Consider the following 24046-nt stretch of genomic DNA (forward strand, 5'->3'; position numbering starts at 1 on the left):
CTGAAACTTTCATCAATGTCATGGCTATTATAAGAAAATTTAAGTTATTTAACTAGTGTAAGTGGTTAAATTACTATTGTATTTTATCTGAAATAACTATTACAAATAGACAGTGCTGCCTTAGGGAGCTTGCTCTTTAAAAATAATCATCAGTTACTATATGAAACCATTAATAGTCATTCCTCATTTGTTTATTAAAGTTATTTGTACCATCCATTAAACTGATGTTCCCTCAAAATATACCTTCTAAAAATTTAGCATACCCAGTTTTCAGCTTGAGAAGGAAAGCTTGATTTTTAGACACACTTCCCTGTTCTTTATCTTGTAATCCCAACTTTACAGGTAATGTGTGTGTGGTATATAACAGGTGTAGTCATTTCTCAGTAATCTGTAAATATTTGAATTATTTTTAAAAATCACTTAAGACAAGGAGAGCAGTCAATCCCACAACACTTGTACTGTGTAGCCTGTCATGTGGCTATTCTAAGCAATTCAGTTATTCAATTTTAATAAGTAACCCAACCAAGATACTGATTTGAAAATGTGTATATTTATAAAACCAGTCATATATATGTATGTGTGTATGTGAAATTGTCAATGAAAAGTAATGAGTTTTAAGAGGCTTATCATCATAAACATGGTATATCCATAATATTTGAGAGAGGCCAAAATGAAATATTGCATTGAAAGCTTATAGGAATTGTTACAAGGAGTTGTTCTTTTGAAAAAGCAGTTTTTTTGTTAACTTTAAAATGGTGAATACTTTTCATGTATGAGAGTGAAAATTAGGGTGAAAATTAGGATGATTTTTAAAAATATAAAACAGGGAAACAAAACTTTCATCTTAACAAAATGGCAACATAGGTGTTACTAATAAGAGGAGGACTTCTGGCTTTTCAAACACATTGTGTCCCACTACATAATAGTTCACTAGATTAAATGAAATTATTGATTTCTGCTTCATTACTGACATACGTTTATGAGCAGTTTCTTTGGCACCATAGCACAGTGTCAAAGGTCATAACTTACTTTCTTTGAAAGAATAAAAGCTTTCAGATGGCAAATCCCAGAAACCTTCACTGCGGCCTTTTGCTTTTTCTTTCTTGCATAGAATTACTAGAGAGGTATGCTTGAAAGAAATGTCTCATAAATCAGCAGGAGAGCCTTTACCTATTAGTAGAATTCCACTGCAGGATAATATTGTGCTTTACTCAGATTTTCATAGTTTTAGTAGGAAATGATAGGTTGTAATATGCTTCCTTGTGTCCACTATTTTATGGTAAATATTTACATTTTAGTTAAAGCATTCTGTTTGAAATAAGTTAAAATATTTCACCTGTGTTAAATATGTACATTTTCTATTTCCCTATAAAAGCCAGGTCTCCGTGATATCAGGGTGGGCCAGTGAAAAATTAGAGATTTGGGTGTTTCCATCACTTGCTTGTGTCATGTAACTAAAGCTCTTATATCAGTGACTGGATTTGCCATTTTTCATCAAAATGTTTGGGTATCATGACCCAAAACCACTGCTTTTACCGTAGCTGGCACACTACTATGCACATGAGGATTTAACTAGGCATGAATCTCATTTGAAAACAAACCTTTTCGGAGTTCCCGTCGTGGCACAGTGGTTAACGAATCCGACTAGGAACCATGAGGTTGCGGGTTCGGTCCCTGCCCTTGCTCAGTGGGTTAACGATCCGGCGTTGCCGTGAGCTGTGGTGTAGGTTGCAGACGCGGCTCGGATCCCGCGTTGCTGTGGCTCTGGTGTAGGCTAGTGGCTACAGCTCCGATGCGACCCCTAGCCTGGGAACCTCCATATGCCGCGGGAGCGGCCCCAAAGAAATAGCAAAAAGACAAAAAAAAAAAAGAAAACCTTTTCAATTTCATAATGGCACCTTGAGTTTTAGGGACTAGCAAGTTTTATAAAGAAATACAGGCAGGAGTTCCCTTTGTGACTCAGTGGTAACTTACCTGACTAATATCCTTGAGGATGAGGGTTTGATCCCTAGCCTGCTTGGTGGGCTAGGAATCTGGCATTGCTGTGGGTGTAGGTCGTGGACGTGGCTCGGATCTGGCATTGCGGTGGCTGTGGTGTAGGCCAGCAGCTGCAGCTCTGATTCAACCACTAGCCTGGGAACGTCCATATGCTGTGGGTACATCCCTAAAAAAAAAAAGAAAGAAAGAAATACAGGCATACCTCAGAGATGTTGCAGATTCATTTCCAGACAACTGCAATGAAGTAAGTGAATGTGATGAAAAAGCAAGTCAGGAGTTCTCTTGTGGTTCAGTGGCTTGAGGATCCTGTGTTGTCACTGCAGTGGCTTGGAGTTGTTGCTGTGCCACAGATTCGATCCCTGGCCCAGGAACTTATGCATGCCATGGGTACAGCCGGAAAAAAAAAAAAAAAAAAGCAAATCACATGAATTTTTCGGTTTTCCAGTGCAAAGTTCCACTCACACTATACTGTAGTCCATTAAGTGTGCAATAACATTGTCTAAAATCAATGTACGTATTATCTTAATTAAATACTTTATTGGTAAAAAATGTGAACCGTCAACTGAGCCTTCAGCAAGTTATCATCTTTTTGCAGTAGTAGCATCAAAGATCCCTAATTACCAATCAACAGAACAAATGGCAGTAACAATAGAACAATTTGAAATGTTGTGAGAATCACCATAGTGTGACTCAGAGATACAAAGTGAGCAAATGTTATTGGGAAAATGGCACCAATAGACTTGCCACAAACCTCTTATTTATAAAATAGAATATCTGTGAGGTGCAGTAAAGTGAAGCACAGTAAAATGAGGTATGCCGTTCTGTGTGTACACATACAGGTTATATATTTTTGTTATATATTTTTGTACATTTTTTCTATGCTGTGATAAACTCAGCAGTTATAATCCAAAGAGTTCTTCCTATCTTTGTATGGTTTGACTAGATAGGAAAAGAAAAAAACAAAGGCAAAGAGTGATATTTTTTTCTACTAGTGGTCTAGTCATTCGTAAAAAATATTAAAAGCTAAATTATACTGTTTTCTTGAGGAGTAAATCTTCTCAACCCTTGACTTTAGGATGACTTCCATATTTTGGAGATGTTAGAACACCTATTGAAATGCTCTTGAAATTCCAGAACCTCTCCAGTGAATCCTTGCCTCCCATGGAACTAAAGGCTAACTGCTAGTTTACTCACATGGATTAGGGTGGTAGGAAAAACTTAGGTAGTTGAAAGCAGAGCTGTTGTTCTTCAGCCCATAGGTTGCTTCTTCTGAATTAAAGCTTGGTCTTGGTGAACCACAAGTGGTTGATATAAAATTTTATTGGGAGAATCAGCTGATCATCAGTCCAAATTCTTTTATAAATTGGTGCCAAATACTTTTTATTTTCAAGGAGAGTGCTATTTTATGATTGTCTTTGTGATCGCTTTCGAATGTGTCTGAAAAAACAAGTTAATGTGATGAAATGTTGAGCATTTTTTTTGTGTGGGATATTCATAACAGCTTTGTTTTGTGTGTGTGTGTGTGTATTGAGCATTTTAACAGCCATACATTTATTGAATAGTTTACCTATGTCGTCTTCTCCAACTTGTGCCAGTTCAGATAGAAATAAATTGTTCTAACTAAATGTTTTATCACAAAGGTTCCCTCTTAGTTTCTCTCTCACTTGCAGTTAATGTTAATGGATAGACCAAGCCAGCAGTAGTTAAACTGCTTTTTGAGTTTCTTTCACTGCCTTTTTGGCTTAAAGATTAGTCCTTTTTGATCTCACAAACGGTATTTTTCCTACAAACCTTCAGTTTGGGTCGCAATACTCAGAGTACTTTGGATACTATAATTCCAGAGGATCCTGGTTGTTGTGATCCCAAATCAAAGGCATTTATCTCTTTTTTTTTAAGGAAAAAGGGATTAGGAACTTCCTGCTGCTTTTGCAAACACTGAAAGCACCCTTTAGGGCTTGGAGTTGCCCTGAGGTCACTTTTACAAATGCTTCAAATACTCTCAAGGCCCCAAGTCAGCTCCCAACTTCATGCTCTTGCTTTTAGGGATAAGGGTAGAATTCCTAATAGTCTAATAGATTTGTGTATAGAATCAATGAATTGGTCAGATTAAAAAGATAGTTGGGTTTATCTAAAGAAAACTGCTCTTATCTCTGAAGGCAATGGAAAATATCCTGATTAGTCTGAAAATTCAGATTTATTTTCTTACGATTTTGCTGGAGTTGTGGTGGAAACTAATTCATTAGACAGGAAACAAATGTGAAAGCTTTAGCACTGAGACCTTCGGATGATAATATTTTGTTAGTCTCAATAGATAGTTCCTTAATAGTTCCTTTTAAAATAGCATAAATATATATAAAGACTGCTGATGTGTTATTAAATGTTTTCAATGTTAGATAATATGAAAAATATTTTACTCTTTGAATAAATAAAAAAATAAAGAATTACAATTATACTCAGTATTATTATTGTAATATCATTATTTGTAAAGGTCTGCTCCTAAGAAGGTACGGAACTCTCTAAACGTACCTTCCTAAAGTCCGCCTTTTAGGATTGCCATTGGAATTCATTAAACACAGAGATTTTTGAAGTTCATGTTGTGGCTCAGTGGTAACAAACCTAGCTAGTATCCATGAGGATGTGGGTTCAATCCCTGGCCCTGTTCAGTGGGTTTAAGTATCCGGCATTGCCATGAGCTGTGGCATAGGTCACAGACGTGGCTCAGATCTGGCATTGCTATGGTGTGCATTGCTATGGCATTGCTGTGGTGTAGGCTGGCAGCTGCAGCTCCCATTGGACCTCTAGCCTGGGAACTTCCGTATGTGGTCCTAAAAAAAAACGCAAAATCCAAAAAAAAAAAAAGCAAAGAGAGTTTTAAAGATTGTTTCCAAATTTTAACTTTGGCAACATCAAAAGATGTTTATGAATTTCTTTAAGAAACTGCTGCTCAGTTTTGATGCATAAATAGCATGTTTTTGATAGTTAAAAAATGTAAGTGGTTAACAGATTTGAATAATCATAGTCTGGACCAGATCAAGACACTTGAAACAACTTACTATTTCAAAATTTCAAAGCTTCTTTGATGCATAGCAGGGGAAATAGTCTTTGAGTTTAGAAATTTAACCTTACCTAAAGCTTTTTTTCTACTTCAAAAAAAAAAAAAAAAAAAGGTAAGGAAGGAGTAACTTTTTGTGAAAATGGAGCAGTGAGCTCATGCTTTGGTACATTCTCTCCGCTCCAAATACGTAGCAATGATAGGTGAAGTATAAGAATAGAAAATTGAAAGATGTATCATGGCTCAGAAACAAAAGAGAAACCCAAAACAAAAGAGAAGTATAGCAGGTTAAGTGGCCTGAAGTTTTAGCTTTGGCCCTAGTTCTGTATACAGAAGTATCTTATTATTATTATTAATGCATATAAAAGGATTTAAAAATAATTTATAAAAGCCTAAGTTAGGGAAAAACCAGTACACTTTATTAAAATTTTTTAAAATTTAAAAATTCTGAATTTTGAAGAAAGTATAAACCAGGAGTGAAATGACAAGCCACCATCAAAATAAGATACGGGTAGGAGTTCCCATCGTGGCTCAGTGATTAACGAATCTAACTAGCATCCTTGAGGATGCAGGTTCAATCCCTGGCCTCACTCAGTGGATTAAGGATTGGGCATTGCTGTGAGCTGTGGTGTAAGTCACAAACGCCACTGTCAGACTGGCAGCTGCAGCTCTGATTCAGCCCCTAGCCTAGGAACCTTCATATGCTGTGGATGCGGTCCTAAAAAGCAAAAAAAAAAAAAAAAAAAAAGCATACGGATCTAACCAAAATATGTAAATAGTTCCTAAAAATCAATACAAAGAGGCAGACATCCTAGTAGAAAAGAATGTGAACAAATATCATATTGATGTCACCTATATGTAGAATCTAAAATGAATGATACAAATGAACTTATTCACAAAACAGAAACAGACTCACAGGCTTTGAAGACAAACTTATGGTTACCAAAGGGGAAAGTTCAGGGGGCTGGGGGGGAGGATGGATTAGGGGTTTAGGTTTGGCATATGCACACTGTTGGGTATGGAATGGATGGATGGTCAGTGGGGACCTTCTGTCTAGTACAGGGAACTCTCTCTACTCAATATTCTGTGATAACATATATGGGGAAAAAATCTGAAAAAGAATGGATAATACGTTTATGTATAACTGGATCACTTTGTTGTACAGCAGAAATTAACACAACGTTGTAAATCAACTACGATAAAAACCAACTATACTTCCAAAAAATAAAATGAAAATAAGGTTAAAAAAGAATAAACAGGAGGCAGGCAGCTCACAGGTGAGAAAGCCTAAATAGCTGATAAACATGAAACAATGTTTAGCTCACTTGAAATCAGGGAAAAGCAAAAAAGATTTTAAGTGATTCTGTTTTTACATCTACTAGATTAACAGAAGTCAAAACACGTGGTATTTTCAAATGATGGCAATGAAAACTGATTATAATATAAATGGGTAGAGTTGTTTTAGAGAGCAATTTGGCAATAACTGAAAATTGGAAAATGTATATGGCTTTTGAATCACCAATTTCATTAATAGGTATAAGACCTGGGAAACTCTTACCCATGTACATTAGAAGACTCATGTAAGAATGCTCCTTGAAGCACCTTTGTAGTAATGAAAAGTTGGACACAATTTACATTCCCATCAGTAAGGAAATGGCTGATAAATCACGGGATGCTATATATAGTGAAATGAATTACTTGAAATGATTAATTAGTTATGTACATCTCAATATGTATAAATGGCAAAAAGAGGTTGAACATAGAAGTGAATTATAGAGGGTGTTCTGTGGCAGCTGGGCAGTAATGAACCCAAATAACGTCCGAGGATGAGGACGTGGTTTGATCCCTGGCCTTGCTCAGTGGATTAAGTATCCGGCATTGCCAGTGAGCTGTGAATACATAGAGTATGATGACTTTGTATATAGATTGAAAATATTCAGAGCAGTACATACTTTGTTTATGAATCATAGATATTTAGTAATAGTGTAAAATACCCTAATAAACACTAAATTAAGGTTAGTGGTTACTTCTGGGGAGAGAAGGTAGAAGATCAGATCAGAGAAGTATGCAAGGGGCTTAATGTTTTCTGTTTAAGAATATTCTGAAACAAATACAGTGAAGTGTTAATATTTGATAAAGCTTGGTAGAAAGTACGTAAGTGCTCTTCTCTGTGTATGAAATAGTTCAAATCTTCAGTTTGAGTGGATTTAAGTACATTTCCCTATTTTGTCAGAGATAAAATGTCCTATTAGTGGCCTTCTGAAATTAGATTATTTTATGTTTTATATATTGCTGTAAATATTTTGTTTGCTCGAGTTATTTGACAACTTATTTTAAAATGTTACCTTTACTGTCTTTTTACGTGTTCCTTCCAGATCTTGAAAGTAACTTGAACTTGCATAAAAGTTTGATATAAAAGGATACTAATAATCTGAAATAACATCTACCCTGGCACATGTTGAAAAATTAAAGCCATAACTCTGCTTGGCACCAAATCGTCTTAAGTTGATTCAGCATGGCCTTTGAGTTATTAATCAGATGGCCACCTGTTTAATTCAGTTTGGGAGGTAGCACAATTATAATGACCAGACCATGAGCCATTATTTTGATTGTCTTAATGATCACATTGGATCAACAGTTAGAGATTGTCAGCTCCTTTTCAGTTAGCTGTTACAACACCCAAAGAAAAGCAAATCCACCTGAGATTTGTGGATTTGGTTAAATATATATAGCAATTCTGCATTTTGAGAATCTTTGCTGGTACAGAAAACAACCCTCTCTCTCTTAAGACTAAAGCTGTTATTCAAAACAGAGGTCTTTGTCTGTCTGTGACCAGTGGTCAGTGAACTCTGACCAGGCATTTCATTTCACCATCTTGACCATAGTGTGGGTTGCCAGTGATTGATTCATTAACCCTCTAGTGGTTCACATTCTTATGTCAAAGACTTAGTGAGGGGGAGGGGCTTCTATGTAAGGTTATTCATTTGGTTTAAAAGGCTAAGACCAGTGGTGTGATTGAAGAGGTTACTCTGAGACCTGGGAGTGCCTTCATCGCTCCATTTTATTAATTCGACCCAATTCAAGCCCTATCCCCAGAATCATTTCCCTTGTTAAAAACCATTTTATCTCACTGTGCTCTTTGTCTTTCCTGAAGCTCCTTCTATGTAACATTCATATGAGAGCTGTCATCTACTTTTTTACTTATTGCTTATATCTGCATTCATTAAGCAAATATTTTTGTGTATACACACATATACAGCTTCACACATACATACATACAAAAATATACACACAATTACTAAGCATTTTTAATACTATATACAGGTGTGAATGATTACAGGGTGAGAGACAAAATGAGGAAACCAATTCACCAATTACGGGGCGTTTCCAATAGGCAGCTCAGAGATGGATGCCATGAGGTGGAGGAGTAACTTTGAGAGCAGAAAGGAAAGTATATCAGTTAAATATCACTGCATAACAAACTACTCCTAAACATAGTGGCTTAAAACTAATTCTACTTGGAGTTCCCGTCGTGCTGCAGTGGTTAACAAATCCGACTAGAAACCATGAGGTTGTGGGTTCGATCCCTGGCCTTGCTCAGTGGGTTAAGGATCCAGTGTTACCGTGAGCTGTGGTGTAGGCCTCAGACACTGCTCAGATCCTGCGTTAATATGGCTCTGGTGCAGGCTGGTAGCTAGAGCTCTGATTAGACCCCTAGCCTGGGAACCTCCATATACCTCAGGAAGCGGCCCTAAAAAAGGCAAAAAGACAAAAAATAAAAAATTTACTTTTTCTTTCTGAGCTTCCATTCTAAGTTTTGTTTTTGTTTATTTGTGTGTGTTTTAAAACACATCTGCTATATACCCTTTCAGAGGGGAAGAGGCAAGTCCTCCGAGGGCAGTTATTTCATTTTTTTTCCATCTCCCACTGTGTCGTAGATATAATTTCAAGCTTTACTATATTTTTGATTGACAGTCTTATTAGACAAGATAACCTCTGTGTTTAAATTGATCAGTAATCAAGTGAATGCGTTGAAAGAAGTTTAACATTTTAGCTTATAGAGAAGATGTCTACATCTATTAAAAATAGAAGAGTGACATTATTAGAGAAATGCAAATCAAAACCACTCCGAGGTACCACCTTACACCAGCCAGAATGGCCATCATCCAAAAGGTCTACAAACAATAAGTGCTAGAGAGGGTGTGGAGAAAAATGAACCCTATTACACTGTTGGTGGGATTGTAAACTGGTGCAACCACTGTGGAAAACAGTATGGAGATTCCTCAGAAAACTAAAAACAGAACTCCCATTTGATCTAGCAATCCCACTCCTGGGCATCTATCCAGAGAAAACTATGACTCGCAAAGACAAATGTACTCTGATGTTCATTGCCGCACTATTTACAATAGCCAAGACATGGAAACAACCTGAATGTCCATTGACAGAGGAGTGGATCAAGAAGAGGTGGTACATATACACAGTGGAATATTACTCAGCTATTAAAAGGAACGAAATACCAGCATTTTTAGCAACATGGATGGACCTGGAAATTATCATGCTAAGTGAAGTCAGCCATACAATGAGACACCAACATCAAATGCTTTCACTAACATGTGGAACCTGAAAAAAGGACAGAATGAACTTCTTTGCAGAACAGATACTGACTCACAGACATTGAAAAACTTATGGTCTTTGGAGGAGACAGTTTGGGGGTTGGGGGGATGTGCTTGGGCTGTGGGATGGAAATCCTATAAAACTGGATTGTAATGATTGTTGTACAACTACAAATGTAATAAATTCAATGAGTAATAAAGAAAATAAAAAAATAAATAAAAATAGAAGAGTGATTTAATGACGAATTAAAAGTACTTAAACATACCTGTAGGAAATAACCTAGACCAAGAAAACATTAAATTCTAGGATATTATACTATAATCACCTAAAATTTGAGAAAGGGAGGCCTCTTAAGAACTCTAGGTCCACATCCTTTAGGTAAGAGGCTAATAAAAAGAAATAAACTGAATATGAGTAATTTAGTGGTTTGGAAGTTAGTGAACACTTTTCCATGGGGGAAAATGCTTCAAATAACAGTTTGCAAATAATCCTATTTAGTTCATGTAATAGCTAATAAACTATACATGTGTGATGAAAAATAAAAAATAACCATGAGGTTGTGGGTTCGATCCCTGGCCTTGCTCAATGGGTTAAGGATCTGGCCTTGCTATGAGCTGTGGTGTAGGTTGCAGACGCTGCTCAGATCCTGTGTTGCTGTGGCTCTGGCAGAGGCTGGCAGCTACAGCTCCGATTCGACCGCTAGCCTGGGAACCTCCATATGCTGTGAGAGTGGCCCAAGAAACGGCAAAAAGACAAAGAGACAAAAAAAAAAAAAAAAAGAAAAAGAAAAAGAAAAAAAAATAGCATTGTTTTAATAAGTGTCATTAAGTAGGTGATTAACATTAAAACTAATAAAAAAAAGTGGTCAATGAAGATGAAGAAACTTGTGGAAATGTGGATTTTGAATAGGGCTTTCTGGAAGTTTAAAAGATTTTTGAGGAGCCAAAACATGGAAACAACCTAAATGTCCATCGACAGAGAAGTGGATTAAGAAGAGGTGGTACATATACACAATGGAATATTACTCAGCCATTGAAAAGAATGAAATACCGGCATTTTTAGCAACATGGATGGACCTAGAAACTATCATGCTAAGTGAAGTCAGCCATACAATGAGACACCAACATCAAATGCTTTCACTGACATGCTGAATCTGTAAAAAGGACAGACTGAACTTCTTTGCAGAACAGATGCTGACTCAGACATTGAAAAACTTATGGTCTCCAGAGGAGACAGTTTGGGGGGTGGGAGGATGTGCTTGGGCTGTGGGATGGAAATCCTGTGAAATCAGATTGTTATGATCATTATACAACTACAGATGTGATAAATTTATTTGAGTAATTAAAAAAAATAAATTTTAAAAAAATTAGAAAAAAAAGATTTTTGAGGATACCAACTGCTTTCTGTTTTCATTCTTAAAAGTTACAGAAGTAATGCACGCTTAACATAAATGTTGAAATAATAAAGAAAAAATTAAGTTCCTAGTTCCTCTAGAGGTAGTGTTATTAATAGGTAGATTCCTCTAGGACTTTTTTCTATGCCTTTACAAAACATATAAGTATGTCCACACAGGCAGGGCTTTTTCCCCTTTGGTTTTAAAAACTGTTCTGAGGTATGAGTGATACACAATAAACTGTACAGATTTGAAGTACACTATTTGGTGATTTTGACATATATTTGTACTAATGACACCATCAGCACAATGAAGACAATGAACGTACTCATCACTCCCAAAGGTGTCTGTGCACTTTTTGTAATCCATCCCTCCTCCCCATCCTCAGGCAACCACTGATCTGCCTTCTGTTCTTATCAATTAGTTTACCTTTTCTAGAATGGTGTGTAAATAGAATCACGTAGTATGTCAGGAGTTCCCGTCGTGGCACAATGGTTAACAAATCCAACTAGGAACCATGAGGTTGCAGGTTTGATCCCTGGCCTTGCTCAGCGGATTAATGATCTGGTGTTGTCATGAGCTGTGGTGTATGTTGTAGACGCGGCTCGGATCCCGCATTGCTAAAATCATGTAGTATGTACTCCTATGTTTGTCTGGATCTTTAGCATAAATATTGTGAGGTTCATCTGTGTTATGTGTATATATCAGTAGTTTTTTTTTTTTTTTGCTTCTGAGTAGTATTCCGTTGTATGGCTATACCACCGTTTATCCATTCACTTGTTAATGGATATTTGGAGTGTTTTCTAACGGTTTGGGGCTGTTGCAGATAAAGCTGCTATGAACATTGATGTATAAATCATTTTGTGAATGAGTTCATTTCTCCTGGTTAGATACCTAGGAGTGAAATGGCTAGTTCTGTTGTAGATATATGTTTACCTTTCAAAGAAACTACCAAACTGTTTTCCACAGTGGTTGTAATCTCATTAAATGTGCCCTAATTATTCTTGAACTTTTTTCCACTTAATATACAAACAGTTTTTTTAAAAAATTATAGTTGATTTAACATATTATGTCAATTTTGACTATACAGCAAAGTGACTCAGTTGTACATGTATATGCATTTTTTCCTCATGTTATCTTCCATCATGTTCTGTCACAAATGATTGGCTATATAGTTCCCTGTGCTGTACAGCAGGACCTCATTGCTTATCCATTCTAAATGTAATAGTTTGCATCTCCTAACCCCAAATTCCCCATCCATCCTACTCCCTCTCCTTTGGCAGCCACGAGTTTGTTCTCCATTTGTGAGTCTGTTTCTGTTCTGTAGATAGGTTCATCTGTGCCGTAATTGAAATTACACACAACGCTTTCTTTTTGTTATTGGCCTCCTTGATATGGTTAATCATTCTTGTGTCCCTATGTCCATAAATGTAGCCATAAAGAAAGTAAACTATTTTAATGTCTCTTAGAGCTTAAAAAAAATCTATTAGCTACTCATTTTCCCAGATACTTGAGAATTTTTTAAAAATTTAGTTCATAGCCCCAGCAGGGATCACTTTTTTTGTCCATGCCTGCAGAAGTTCCTGGGGGCCAGTGGTTGAACCAGTGCCACAGCAGTGGCAACGCTGGATCTTTAACCAACTGAACCACCAGGAAACTCCATGGGATCACTTCAAAATAATCCTGGCTAGGCATGTTTACTAGTACTAATACAGCTTCAGTAACTCTGTCACCAAATTAAAATGTCCTATAAGCTGTTTTTATAATTGTTTAGCAGTGATTAACAGAACCATGCTTTACCCCTTCGCGTTTTAAAATTTTGTTTCCCTTTATTTTCACTGTTCATTCCTGATTATCTTTTCCTTCTCATTGTCTTTTTACTTATTTTTTGTCAGGGAATATTTTCCCCTGCATTTTTTCCCTTTTGTTCTTTCTCTCTCCCCTCTTTCTCATGAATTCTTTTGCCTCAGTGTTCCTTGCCATCCTATCCCACCTTTCTATGGATACACACACAGACTCCTTCTATCAGTAAAGTCGTATTTGTGGAAAAGGAAACTTTTAAAGGGCTGCCTATCATGGAACGAAGGAGGCTGAAAAACACTGCCTTAGTGGCCTCTGAGTACTAGTGTATTTCCAAAAATCATTCAAATTACCTGATGCCACTAACGGTTCTTTAAGGAGCTCAGGGTCTGTATTAAACCACGTGGAAATTTTGCATTAGGCTGTGAATAGCCCTCCCCACAAAGTGGGAGAATCCACCTTTACAATTGGGTCTGAGTGTAGCTGTGTTTATATCAGAATCATGGTCTTGTTGGGATAATAATCTTGGATCAGGTGGCTGTGAGGACTGAACATGGGTAGTGGTATCATAATATGCATTATATATTCAAACACATATAACTGTATTTTTGCTATTATTAAGAAACTCATTTTTTTATCAGGGTCATATTTCTTTAAGTATAAAATATTTTCTATGGCATGCATTATAAGTAATCAAAGAAAAAAATCAGGCTGTTGGACTCTCTCCACTGCCAATAACAGGCATTTAAAAGCAGATTTTTGTCAGTTAACTTTCCTCTGCTTGAGTGAATGTGACACTCGACAGCAGATGAAATAGGAGCTGCAGTTTTCTTCAACCTCATTTCTGAAAACTAGGCATTGTTTTGATTTGGCTTATTGAACACATTATAGGGGATTTCTGTGGCTGTGGTCCAGAATACTGTGCTTTTATTCTTCTGAGCTTAAGGTTGCATATAATTTAGCAAGAAATTCTGAAAGAATGTAAGCTTCCTTCATTTAAAAAAATGGTTTGTGAGCAGCAAATATAGCCTGTTAACTCCCCTACCCAGATAATTCAAAGGCTGCTGACAGGCCAAAGAAGAGTAAGCTATTTATGAAACGGCTTTGAGGTGAACAAAGTGTTTAGGGAACATGATTATGTAAGTGTGATTTAAATCACTAGTTAGAAATTGGTAGACATGCTTCTGTGTTACAGAAGGTGTATTCTTGGTGTTGGAAATAACCTTAAGTGTTCCTGTGTCATTGGGAGCCTCTGTATAGGTAAGGAAGCACTTTAAAAAAAATTTCAGGTTTATTGACATATAATTGACATATAAATTTTAAGATATTTAAAGTATATGTCATGGTGATTTGATGAATATATATATATTATGAATGAATACCCCTTATCTAGTTAATTAACACATCCACCATCTCACATATTTATCTTTTTTGTGTGTGAGAACATTAAGTCCTACCCTCTTAGCAAATTTCAGTTGTACAATTAAGTGTTATTCATTGTAGCTGCCATGTTCTAAATTAGATCTTCAGACCTAATTCCTTGGAGAGCTGAAAGTTTATACTCTTTCCCCAACCTCTCCCTATTTCCCCTACTCCCCAGCTCCTGGCAAACATAGAGAGTAGAAAAGTGGGAAGCATTTTTTTATAAACAATCATTCTCACACTTCAGAATCCAGTAGGAAGCAAACCATAAAAAATCCCATTTGCATTTCGGATTAGTCATAATTAATCTCCTGTATTGCTTTCAAATCTGATCATGTCTATCTTTTGCTTAGAATATCTTAGTAGCTCCTCACTGCCTTCAGAATACAACCCAAATGCTTAGGGTTGTGCTTCTCACATTTTAAAGTGCCATGTAAGGAGTTCCCATCCTGGCTCAGTGGATTACGAATGCAACATCGTGTCCGAGAGGATGTGGGTTCAATCCTTGGCCTTGCTCAGTGGGTTAAGGATCCAGCATAGGTCTCAGGTGCGGCCCAGATCTGGTGTGGCTGTGGTGTAGGCTGCAGGAGGAACTGCCATATGCTGCAGGTGCGGTCCTAAAAATGAAAATAAAGTGTATGTAAGTCACCTGAAGGTTTTTTAAAATGCTGATTGGCATTTGGTAGGTCTGAGGTGGGGCTTGATATTCTGTATTTCAACAAGTTCTAAGGCTTTTCTAGAGTAGCAAAGCATAAGAGTATAAATAGGCAAGGCTCTTCATCATCTGGTCCCTGCATGTTTCGTGGCTGCATCTTTTACTACCCTGTCTCTCCATATCTCCATCTTACCTCACCCCTGACTCTCTTTAAAGTCCTGTCACACAGAATTTCAGTTCTCTGACTGCATTGTGCTCTCTGGTTGCTCTCTGCCTTTGCCCACTCTCTACCCTTTACCTGGATTCCTCTTGATAATCCCTTGCTGCTTACTTATAGTTCTTCAACCCTAACCACAAATACGTCACCTTTTCTGCAAAGCCCTCTCTAATTCTTAACTTCATTTGATGGCCGGGAGACTTTAGAGCATCCTATGGGTTGGGCTTTTAGGGAGGGCCTCAACAATGTAACATTATTAGGTTCTGACTGTTCTTTATAAAGAATGGCAAGTGGATTTACTTAGCTAGACAGGATAAATCCATATTGGAGAATAATGTGAAATGTAGAATAAGTAATTGTACAATTAAATTGACGTTGACAAAAAATAGAATCATTGACAAAAGATCCTAAAAGTCCTCACTGATGTTTTTGAGAGTGATGTAATATTTAGTCAAGCAGAAGGTTGAGGGAATATAATTTTGCTGTTGCTTCTAAGAAGGTTTAGAGGAGAGAAAATTGGAGAAAGGGAAACTGTCTTCTGTGCATTAATATGTGTTTTCTACTGGGAGAGTAAACTCACACGACCAGATTGGTGTTATGTCTCTGAAATGCTGTCTGTGGTGAGGTCTTTACATCCGTAATTATTTATTTATTTATTTATTGTCTTTTTAGGGCTGCACCTGTGGCATATGGAGGTTTCCGGGCTTGGAATTGAATCAGAACTACAGTAGCTGGCCCGTGCCACAGCCACAGCAATGCCAGATCCAAGATGTGTCCTCGACCTACACCATAGCTCCCGGCAATGCCGGATCCTTAACCCACTGAGCGAGGCCAGGGATTGAACCTGCGTCCTCATGGATACTAGTCAGTTCATTTCTGCTGAGCCATGAGGGGAACTCCAAGGGTGGAATTAAACAAAAAAACAAGCAAAAAAACACCATTTGACTCATGTCTCCCTATTTATTAATTCTGTGACCCTGAGCAAGTGGCTTAACCTCTCAGAACTTATTTTTCTGCCTGTAAGTAGAAGTAATGTTACTTATCTTTTAAGATTTTCATGAATATTAAATTAGGTAATATATATAAAATGTATAGTAAGTTATTTCTCTCTTTCTTCCTTTTGGTATTATGTGGTGAAACCTAATACAAAATGAAAGGCAGTATCATCAGAAGACTCCATTGTGTTGTAGACAGGTAGCTTAGAACTCAGGGTCCACTTTATGTATTCACTTTAACAAGGTCATCTGATGTGTGTGTATACAGTTTTTCCTGTTATCAATTAAATAGGCTTAGGCTTGTTTAACAGCATTAAAAGATGAAAGAGATACCCAGACATTTCGTAGTGATTGATTCCCAGCTTATGAATTGAGTGTCATATGTAGACCATTTAATTAATCTCATAAATTATGATTATGTAAACTTACTTTAATGAATTGTATTGTGTTAACAGGCTAAATATCCACTGAGTGTCAGATGATTATGTGAAAGGGGCCTTTTTTAATCTGAGAAAATCAGGACTTTTAGAGTCTGAGAAAGCAATATGTAAAACAGTAATGGAAAAGAATATTGTAAGGCTTATCAACAAATAATTTAATATACTGCAGTTCTTGAATTGTTTTAAATATCCTTTAAATACTCATTTGAAGAAGCAAAAGTAACCCTGATAGGAATATTTCTGCTTTAATTTTGGTGGATTTTGTGATTTTTCTCATTATAAATTTGTACACGGATGAAGTTGCTAAGAGACGTGAATTTTGTTACAAAACCTCACTCTTCTTAATGCTTTCTTGATCCTTCTGTTTCTCTGACTGATGCAAAGTATAAAATTGCATGGAATGTTCTTCCTGCACAGTTGCGCTATTAAGCAGAACTAATTCTTTATGGAATGACAACAAGGCATAAGAAAGGCATCTCTTGGATTAGGCAATATAAGGCAATCACTTGGCAAACGCTGAAGGGGAAGTGGTCTTGAGGAAGACAAAGCAACAGCACTTTTTCTCTTTCCCTTGAATTCGTAGGAGCCACACAAGTTGAACAGCTTTGAAGCTGGTTAATGTGGCTTACGATGCATGTTTTTTCTGAACTGTTTCCTGCTTGTTTTTACCAGCGGAGGGGCCAAGAATAATCACTTGATAAATGCATTAGCATGTCTCATATACTTCTGTGACCACACACTGTTGCTGGGAAGACAGAGAATTTGAGAAGAGAAAAATCCCAGTTGGGGATGTCTTTCAAAGTGATATCAAATTTTATTCCCAAACTAACAGGATTCTGTCTGGATTATGAGAGTACCATATGGAGACTGATTATTTTTTTTTAATTTTTTTAAACTCAAGATTAAGTAACAGTTGGAAAAGATGAAAGGCAAAGTGAATAGTGGTTTATTTTCATTTTATCAGCTCTAGAATGGAAGAGAAAGAATGTTGGTAGTAGTTTTATAATGGTTTAACAATTACAGAAAACTGCTCTGATTTCCTTGGATTTTTCCTGTAGACAGCCCGTTTCTGTTTATTTTGCCTAGGTGTGTGGTTTTTCCTTCCTCCCAGTCTCTTCCTTAAATTCTCACCAACAAAAGACCCTTTGTGTTAACAGCATCACATTTCCACATCTACTTCTGGTGTTCCGTGTGATCTGTTCCTGGGAAGCCACTCTAGCTGCCTGCTACTTTCTGCTTATTGCTGATCTCTTTAAGGGGCACACCATCAACCACCAAGTCAAGGTGCAGCTAAAGAGAACTGTTCGTTAGCTGCAGGTGAGGATGCCAGAAGAGGTTGCGACTTCAGTATTGCAAACCTTTGTTCAGTATAACTCTTTTCACCCCTTTTTTAGAAGAGTGGAAGTACAGATGTGTGTGCAAAACTGCAATTTAATTTTCCACGTGCCCTGGGTTAGTTTAATCCTGAAGGAGGTCTCATGTGCTCAGCAATCTTGGTTAAACATGAATTCTAAAACCCCGTAATCATTTTAGAAAATCTGTTTCTTATGTGAGAGTCCTTGGATCAAACCAATTGGTTCCAGGACCAAATTCTAAATAATTTCAAGCTTGGCTGATGGAAGCTCTGTCAGGTTGACTATTATGAGACTCCTCAAGATGCACTCAGAATGCCAGGAGGCCCAGAGCTGATGAGTGTCTGCAGGCTGTACTGGGTCAGGAGTCTGTGTTTAAAAAAAAAAAAAAAAAAAAAAAAAAAGAGGTCTCTGTAGGAATTTCAGCTCTGCAGTCTGCTGCTGGCATCATCAAGAGGCAGAGAACTGGGCTGGACCACTTAAGAAAGGCTGTTTTTTCTGGGATGTGTGTTTCTCCCCACTCCTCTAGCCTCTCAGCAGAGGTGTGACTGCTCTCTTACCACTTCAGTAGGTGGAGGAGTAGGAGGGCTGTAGGTTCCTGACTTCCCCTGTTCCCCAGGAATATAGACCCATTTCTAGTTATTAGGATACATATTTTTCTGTATACTTTGCATGTATAGTATGCTAGAGATAATGTAAACTCAGGTTCAGCACCCTATAGTCCTTCAGATTATTACGGTGCACACATTATCTATATGCACTCCAGACGAAGGAGGTGGTGACTGAACTAAATGTACATGTACCCCAGGACATGTTTTACTCATGTGTTTATCACATATCTCTTGAGGGCCTTTTGTATTTATGGCCTGACGCCAGGAATTCAAAGGTAAAGACAGGTACTCCATGATCCTGGGAGTATATAAAGGTTCTATAGTTTTACCTGGTAAAATCAAATGCACCCTTGCAGAAATGAAGATGGTTTGCAGGAGTTGGCATTTAAAAATCCATGTGTGCCATCAACTTGCTTGTTTTGTAATTCTTTATTAAAAGTGATTAGAAAATAAAACAAAAGCCTTTCTGTTTTGTAAGGAACATAGCCTTTTTTGAAATTTGTGTTTTTAAATTTATATACAATGAAAATTATTTCGGTCCACATATCTATGAATTTTAACATATGGACAGTTATGTAACCTTTACCACAATCAGGATACAGAATGATTTCATCCCCCAAAAACATTTTCTCATGCTAATACCTTCCCCCTCCACCTCCCAGTAGCCACTATATTTTGCATTTTCCAGTATGTCATATAAATGAAATTATATATTATGCAGCCTTTTGAGTCTTGCTTCTTCCACTTAGCATAATATATTTGACATTTATCTATGTTGTTGAATGTTTCAATAGTTCTTTCCTTGTTATTGCTGATTAGTTTTCCATAGTATAGATTTACTACAGTTTATCCGTTCACCAGTTGAAGTTAAAGGATATTTGAGTTGTTTATAATTTTGGGCAATTATGAATAAAGCTTTGATAAATTTTCTTGTACAGGTTTTTGTGTGAATGTAAATTTGCATTCCTATGAGTAAATATTTAAAGTGAAAATACAGTAAGTGTATATTTAATTTTGTAAGAAACTGCCAAGTTATTTTCCAAAGTGACTGTACCAATTTTCATTCACACCAGCAATGTGTGAGAGTTTCAGGTACTCCACATCCTCATTAGCATTTGGTATTGTCAGTGTCTTTTATTTGAACCATTCTAATAAATTGTAGTGATATCTCATTGTGGTTTTAATTTACATTTCCCTGTGACTATGTCTGATTAAGTTGATGATCTTTACATGTGTAGTTGCCATCTCTATGTCTTGTTTGATAAAGTACCTGTCCAAATCTTTTGCCAATTTTTTGTGGTGGTTTTCTAATTATTGAATTTTGAGAATTCTTTATATATTATGGATACAAATCCTTCATCAGATATATATGATTTGCAAATTTTCTCCCAGTTTATGGCTTGTCTTTTCATTTTCATTTTTTTGTTTGTTTGTTTTTCAGGAGCAGGAGTTTTTTTGTTTTGATGAAAGTCCAGTTTATCAAATTTTTTCCATTATGGATTGTGTTTTTGATGTCATGTCTAAAACCTCCTTGCCTAACCTAAGGTCACAAAAATTTTCCTGTTTTCTTCTAAAAGTCTTATAGTTTTGTTTTTCATATTTAATTCTATGAACCATTTGGAGTTAATTTTTACAGTATAGGTCAAGATTAATTTTGTATATGGATATTCAGTCCCTGTTTGTTGAAAAGACTATCCTTTCTCTTTTAAATTGCTTTTTCAACTTTGTAAAAATTGGTTAACATAATTGTATTGGTTTATTTCTGTACTTTTCTGATCCATTGAGATCTGTGTCCTTTTGCAAATACCGTACTTCTTTGACTACTGTAGCTTTATCATAATCCTTGAAATGATCCTGTCTTTAAATGATGCAGTCTTCCAGTTTTGTTCTTTTTCAAAATTGTTTTGGCTATTCTATTTCCTTTGCCTTTCCCTTAACATTTTTTTTAATTTATTTTTATTAAAATACAGTTGATTTACAATGTTGTGCCAATTTCTGTTATACAGCAAAGTGACCTAGAAGTGTGTGTGTGTGTGTGTGTGTGTGTGTGTGTGTGTATTCTTTTTTTATGCTATCTTCCATCATAATATATCCCAGGAGTTTGGATATAATTCCTGTAGTCTAGAGCAAGACCTCATTGCTCATCAATTCTAAATGTAAGAGTTTGCAGCTACCAACCCCAAACTCCCAGTCCATCCCACTCTCTCCCCTCCCCCTTGGCAACCAGAAGTCTGTTCTCCATGTCTCTCAGTCTGTTTCTATTCTGTAGACAGGTCATTTGTGCCACTTGCAGCAACATGGATACAACTAGAAATTCTCATATTAAAGTGAAGTCAGAAAGAGAAAGACAAATTCCATTAACAGTTTATACTGGAATGTAACTTTTTCTTCTACATATAAGGACAGGGTAAGCCTAGGCAAAAGTGCCTGTCTTTAGTATTCTGCTATTTTTTTTCCCAAGTGTTTTGTGCCAAGTGTTATTGATATCTGCTGACCATTTAATGTATTCTTGTTCCTTTCTGAATTAAGCATTCCTTGTTCAAGGCCCTTTAGACCAAGGAGAATCTACCAGTCCTCATTCTCTTTGACAGGCCTGGTGTCTGCTGGCTGATCTCATCTCTAGATTTCAACACTTTCTTGTGCTTTTTGACACATACTTCATTGCCTCCTTAGATGCTAGAACTCAAACATACAAAATAATCATGCTGAAAATGTTTAATATATAAGAAGTTTTGGACCGATTTTAAGTCATTTGTAATCTAATTTCAAGTCTTCTGGTTTTGCACTAAGCACATCCACTTCATAACTAATTGTGAGTTAATTTCATTTAGGTAAACATTTAATGATGGACAGTTAGGTATGAAGCAATTATGACTTTTAGGTCTGTTGACATTGCTGCTAATTCCTGGCCCTTGAGCTCCTTGAATATTTTAAGAGAAAGTTGCCAAGTTATTGACTCTTGTTCTTTTGTTGAGTGTATGCATTGAAAAAAGTAACAGAAAGATGGAAAAGTAGAGGGAAAATGACCAAAAAGAGCTTTCTGTTTGGCAGTTAGCTCTTAGCCTTAGTAAGTTTGACCTTGAAATGTATAGTTTGGAACATATCATTGAGAATTAAGGTCATCCATATTGGGTCATTTTTTAATAGATACAATGGCTATATCTAGACTGATAATCTCTCTTAACTCCATAAGTCTTATGATGTCAAGTTAGAAGATGGATCAGGACACACTGAACTATGGTTCTGGCAGGGTTTTCAATTCTAGAAAGAATGGCAGTGATTGCTAAGAAGAGCACTACCACTTTGTGTATGAGGACTCTGAGGGCCAGAGAGAGCTTGATTTTGACAGGTCATATAGTTCATTGATGACAGAGCTTGGAAAGAATACAGGTTCTTGACCTCAGTCCAGTCCTGTTTATCATTTTTCTCTGCTTCCTGCACCATAGCTAAGGACCATTTGTGCCCCAGTTCAGGAGGCCTGGTGTGGGACTTATAAATACACCTGTTATCTTATTCCCTCCTGCAAAGAGCACGTGAGGCAGATGACATTGCTTCAAGGGAGATTTTGACTTATCCAAGATCACACATTCAAGGCAATGAATGAGTGAGCCAAGACCAGAACTTAGCTCTCCTGACTCCAGGATCTCTCTGTATACCACAGCTCCCTCTTTGCCAGTGATGTAGCTACAGAGAATACAACATAGCCTCTAGAGTGACAAGATCATGACGGGACCTTTCAGACCAGGAAAAATTATTCAGCCTTCTGCGAAATTTGGAAACCTTTTGCCATATCCTTTAAGGTGAACAGCAAGCACCAGTTTTTACATTAATTTTGGCGGGGAGGTTACCCCCCAGCATACGTAAGTTCCCAGGCTAGGGATCGAACCTGTGCCACAGCAGCAACCTGAGCCATAGCACTGACAACACCAGATCCTTAACTGGCTGAGCCACAGGAGAACTACATTGATTTTTATTACTAAAAAACATCTCCGTTTATGGTAATGACCTACATATTCATTCTTTTATTCAATAAGCCAACAAAAAAATTCCCTGCCTTCTTGCATCTTTACTAAAACAATTATCCTTTTCTATAACTGAAAACTTTTTTGAATTTTCGTCGGACTGGTATTAAGTTTTCTAAAGAAGGAAAATGTCTTTGCCCAAATTTTTATTTTTTTCATAGTCATATGGATTCAAATAGGCTTTCCACATCAACATTCACCAGCACTAATCTTTTAAGCCTAGCCTTGTTGTCAAGTGCTGGTTCCTAGATACCTGCAAAAAAGAGTGAGGAATTCCCATTGTGGCTTAAGGACCCTATGTTGTCTTTGTGAGGATGCGGGTTCAATCCCTGGCCTCAGTGGGTTAAGGTTTCAGCTTGCCACAAGCTGCCTAAGTCACAGATGTGCATCCAGTGTTGTAGCTGTGATGTAGAGCTGCAGGTGCAGCTCCGATTCAACCCCTAAGGGAAATCTATAAGTAGCTCATCACTACCAGCTAGGTTTGGTCATAAGAAGAAAAAAGTAGCTCATCACTACTAGGTTAGGTTAGGTCTGGCCATAAAAAAGAAAAAAAAGTTTGATTGGTCTGTTTATATTTCATTAAAATGAAAGTTGTAAGGGTGGGACGTACTATTTGAGCTATTATGAGAAGGTTGTCAATATAGTTTTGTGTATTATTTTTTTTCACTTACTGTATCACAAGCTTTTTTTCTCTGCAGTGATGTAGTCATTTTAAGGGCTCTGTAAATTCCGTTACTTGAAGGTATAATAGAGTTTGGAGAGGGCCAAGTCTGGCATTTGGCAGGACAGGGTTAATAAAATATCAAAGTAGCAAAAAATTCTCAGAAGTTATTCAAGATTTTTTTTTTCGGTCTTTTTTGCTATTTCTTGGGCCGCTCCTGCAGCATATGGAGGTTCCCAGGCTAGGGGTCTAATCGGAGCTGTAGCCACCGGCCTACGCCAGAGCCACAGCAACGCGGGATCCGAGCCACGTCTGCAACCTACACCACAGCTCATGGCAACGCCTGATCATTAACCCACTGAGCAAGGGCAGGGATCGAACCCACAACCTCATGGTTCCTAGTTGGATTTGTTAACCCACTACACCACAACGGGAACTCCTAAAGATGTTTTTTAATATGGATACGCTAGGAGTAGACCGGAAAATAATCTAGTCTGTGGGAAATTTGCGTATAGGATCTATTTTTGAAAGTCCCTGGTTTCCAGTTTTGTTGATGCTTTGATTAAATGCTGGATCCCTCTTGTTTACTTCCTGTTCAGTTTCAGGTTAGTCTTCAGTTTTGGAGACTCAGAGTGAATTGGACCTACTGAGGTAAGAAGTTGTAACTATGTTTTGATTAGTACATCTTGGATTAGACCGCTGCATGATTTGAAAGACCAGTGTCAGAGAAATAAACTTTAAGCCAGAAAACATAAAACTCCATTAACAAACTCTAAAACTGTGGACATTCAAGAGTCTGAGATGTAAATTTCCC

General features: G+C 37.1%; 1 protein-coding gene and 1 long non-coding RNA gene across 5 annotated transcripts in view; one reads left to right on the forward strand and one right to left on the reverse strand.

Annotated features, from left to right (window-relative positions):
• PRTG (protogenin) overlaps window positions 1–24046 on the forward strand; it is a 145193-nt gene that overhangs the window by 19277 nt on the left and 101870 nt on the right. The window lies entirely within an intron of this gene.
• LOC146406354 (uncharacterized) lies at window positions 12802–18352 on the reverse strand. Its single transcript, XR_014811053.1, has 2 exons — window positions 15970–18352; window positions 12802–14789 (listed from the first exon to the last, which is right to left on the reverse strand). It is a non-coding gene; the product is annotated as an uncharacterized LOC146406354 (long non-coding RNA).

This window comes from Sus scrofa, chromosome 1 (assembly GCF_054392235.1).
Source record: "Sus scrofa isolate SSC_HxYL_T2T_F1_AM1 chromosome 1, Sscrofa_HxYL_maternal_Yorkshire_Landrace_v2.0, whole genome shotgun sequence".
NCBI classification, from domain to species: domain Eukaryota; kingdom Metazoa; phylum Chordata; class Mammalia; order Artiodactyla; family Suidae; genus Sus; species Sus scrofa.